Raw genomic sequence first — 4239 nt, forward strand, 5'->3', positions numbered from 1 at the left:
AAATGAGCAAAGGTAAAATGTACATTTAGAACATGTATTTGATAATCTATTTGCAGGTCAATTATCTAAAAAAAAAAAAAATAAAAATCCTTTACTACAGATGTAAACTGGAAAGCACTTTCAACACAAGTAAATGATTTACGCGAAAATTAAATGGACATCGCGACAATGGACATTTAATAAGAATTCGTTTTATTAAATGACTCAAATGAATTGCAAGATCATCTACATTTTTTTAAATTGCACTTGCTTTAAGACGATTCTCTAAATAAACCATTTCATAAACATCCTTGGAGATGTGAATTCCATTTCTCATTCAGAACACCTAATAACAATAATTATTTAGTCTTTGAAACAGACAAAAAATATCAACTTTACGAAGAAGTGAACAATAGACTATATATATATATATATATATATATATATATATATATATATATATATATATATTTTTTTTTTTTTTTTTTTTTTTTTTTCAAACTATTCGCCATTTCCCGCGTTAGCGAGGTAGCGTTAAGAACAGAGAACTGGGCCACTGAGGGAATATCCTCACCTGGCCCCCTTCTCTGTTCCTTCTTTTGGAAAATTAAAAAAAAATTGAGAGGGGAGGATTTCCAGCCCCCCCGCTCCCTCCCCTTTGAGTCGCCTTCTACGACACGCAGGGAATACGTGGGAAGTATTCTTTCTCCCCTATCCCCAGGGATATATATATATATATATATATATATATATATATATATATATATATATATATATATATATATATATATATATAATTTGTCGCTGTCTCCCGCGTTTGCGAGGTAGCGCAAGGAAACAGACGAAAGAAATGGCCCAACCCACCCCCATACACATGTATATACATACGTCCACACACGCAAGTATACATACCTACACAGCTTTCCATGGTTTACCCCAGACGCTTCACATGCCTTGATTCAATCCACTGACAGCACGTCAACCCCGGTATACCACATCGATCCAATTCACTATATTCCTTGCCCTCCTTTCACCCTCCTGCATGTTCAGGCCCCGATCACACAAAATCTTTTTCACTCCATCTTTCCACCTCCAATTTGGTCTCCCTCTTCTCCTCGTTCCCTCCACCTTCGACACATATATCCTCTTGGTCAATCTTTCCTCACTCATTCTCTCCATGTGCCCAAACCATTTCAAAACACCCTCTTCTGCTCTATCAACCACGCTCTTTTTATTTCCACACATCTCTCTTACCCTTACGTTACTTACTCGATCAAACCACCTCACACCACACATTGTCCTCAAACATCTCATTTCCAGCACATCCATCCTCCTGCGCACAACTCTATCCATAGCCCACGCCTCGCAACCATACAACATTGTTGGAACCACTATTCCTTCAAACATACCCATTTTTGCTTTCCGAGATAATGTTCTCGACTTCCACACATTCCTCAAGGCTCCCAGGATTTTCGCCCCCTCCCCCACCCTATGATCCACTTCCGCTTCCATGGTTCCATCCGCTGCCAGATCCACTCCCAGATATCTAAAACACTTTACTTCCTCCAGTTTTTCTCCATTCAAACTTACCTCCCAATTGACTTGACCCTCACCCCTACTGTACCTAATTACCTTGCTCTTATTCACATTTACTCTTAACTTTCTTCTTTCACACACTTTACCAAACTCAGTCACCAGCTTCTGCAGTTTCTCACATGAATCAGCCACCAGCGCTGTATCATCAGCGAACAACAACTGACTCACTTCCCAAGCTCTCTCATCCCCAACAGACTTCATACTTGCCCCTCTTTCCAAAACTTGCATTCACCTCCCTAACAACCCCATCCATAAACAAATTAAACAACCATGGAGACATCACACACCCCTGCCGCAAACCTACATTCACTGAGAACCAATCACTTTCCTCTCTTCCTACATGTACACATGCCTTACATCCTCGATAAAAACTTTTCACTGCTTCTAACAACTTGCCTCCCACACCATATATTCTCAATACCTTCCACAGAGCATCTCTATCAACTCTGTATCATATGCCTTCTCCAGATCCATAAATGCTACATACAAATCCATTTGCTTTTCTAAGTATTTCTCACATACATTCTTCAAAGCAAACACCTGATCCACACATCCTCTACCACTTCTGAAACCACACTGCTCTTCCCCAATCTGATGCTCTGTACATGCCTTCACCCTCTCAATCAATACCCTCCCATATAATTTACCAGGAATACTCAACAAACTTATACCTCTGTAATTTGAGCACTCACTCTTATCCCCTTTGCCTTTGTACAATGGCACTATGCACGCATTCCGCCAATCCTCAGGCACCTCACCATGAGTCATACATACATTAAATAACCTTACCAACCAGTCAATAATACAGTCACCCCCTTTTTTAATAAATTCCACTGCAATACCATCCAAACCTGCTGCCTTGCCAGCTTTCATCTTCTGCAAAGCTTTTACTACGTCTTCTCTGTTTACCAAATCATTTTCCCTAACCCTCTCACTTTGCACACCACCTCGACCAAAACACCCTATATCTGCCACTCTATCATCAAACACATTCAACAAACCTTCAAAATACTCACTCCATCTCCTTCTCACATCACCACTACTTGTTATCAGCAAGGTTATTGCCATGAGTGGCGAGTTGGCGACCAAAATGGATGAAGGCAGCAAGTATAAATATGTGCACGTTTATATATGTAAATGTCTGTGTATGTATATGTATGTATACGTTGAAATGTATATATGTGTGTATGGGCGTTTAAGTATATAGATGTGAATGTGAGTGGGTTGGGCCATTCCTCGTCTGCTTCCTTGCACTACCTCGCTGAAGCGGGAGACTGCAATTGTGCATATATATATATATATATATATATATATATATATATGAACAAAGGCAAAGGGGATAAGAGTGAGTGCTCAAATTACAGAGGTATAAGTTTGTTGAGTATTCCTGGCAAATTATATGGGAGGGTATTGATTGAGATGGTGAAGGCATGTACAGAGCATCAGATTGGGGAAGAGCAGTGTCGTTTCAGAAGTGGTAGAGGATGTGTGGATCAGGTGTTTGCTTTGAAGAATGTATGTGAGAAACACTTAGAAAAGCAAATGGATTTGTATGTAGCATTTATGGATCTGGAGAAGGCATATGATAGAGTTGATAGAGATGCTCTGTGGAAGGTATTAAGAATATATGGTGTGGGAGGCAAGTTGTTAGAAGCAGTGAAAAGTTTTTATCGAGGATGTAAGGCATGTGTACGTGTAGGAAGAGAGGAAAGTGATTGGTTCTCAGTGAATGTAGGTTTGCGGCAGGGGTGTGTGATGTCTCCATGGTTGTTTAATTTGTTTATGGATGGGGTTGTTAGGGAGGTGAATGCAAGAGTTTTGGAAAGAGGGGCAAGTATGAAGTCTGTTGGGGATGAGAGAGCTTGGGAAGTGAGTCAGTTGTTGTTCGCTGATGATACAGCGCTGGTGGCTGATTCATGTGAGAAACTGCAGAAGCTGGTGACTGAGTTTGGTAAAGTATGTGAAAGAAGATAGTTAAGAGTAAATGTGAATAAGAGCAAGGTTATTAGGTACAGTAGGGTTGAGGGTCAATTCAATTGGGAGGTGAGTTTGAATGGAGAAAAACTGGAGGAAGTGAAGTGTTTTAGATATCTGGGAGTGGATCTGGCAGCGGATGGAACCATGGAAGCGAAAGTGGATCATAGGGTGGGGGAGGGGGCGAAAATTCTGGGAGCCTTGAAGAATGTGTGGAAGTCGAGAACATTATCTCGGAAAGCAAAAATGGGTATGTTTGAAGGAATAGTGGTTCCAACAATGTTGTATGGTTGCGAGGCGTGGACTATGGATAGAGTTGTGCGCAGGAGGATGGATGTGCTGGAAATGAGATGTTTGAGGACAATGTGTGGTGTGAGGTGGTTTGATCGAGTAAGTAACGTAAGGGTAAGAGAGATGTGTGGAAATAAAAAGAGCGTGGTTGAGAGAGCAGAAGAGGGTGTTTTGAAATGGTTTGGTCACATGGAGAGAATGAGTGAGGAAAGATTTACCAAGAGGATATATGTGTCGGAGGTGGAGGGAACGAGGAGAAGAGGGAGACCAAATTGGAGGTGGAAAGATGGAGTGAAAAAGATTTTGTGATCGGGGCCTGAACATGCAGGAGGGTGAAAGGAGGGCAAAGAATAGAGTGAATTGGAGCGATGTGGTATACCGGGGTTGACGTGCTGTCAG

This window comes from Panulirus ornatus, chromosome 50 (assembly GCF_036320965.1).
Source record: "Panulirus ornatus isolate Po-2019 chromosome 50, ASM3632096v1, whole genome shotgun sequence".
Taxonomy (NCBI): Eukaryota; Metazoa; Arthropoda; class Malacostraca; order Decapoda; family Palinuridae; genus Panulirus; species Panulirus ornatus.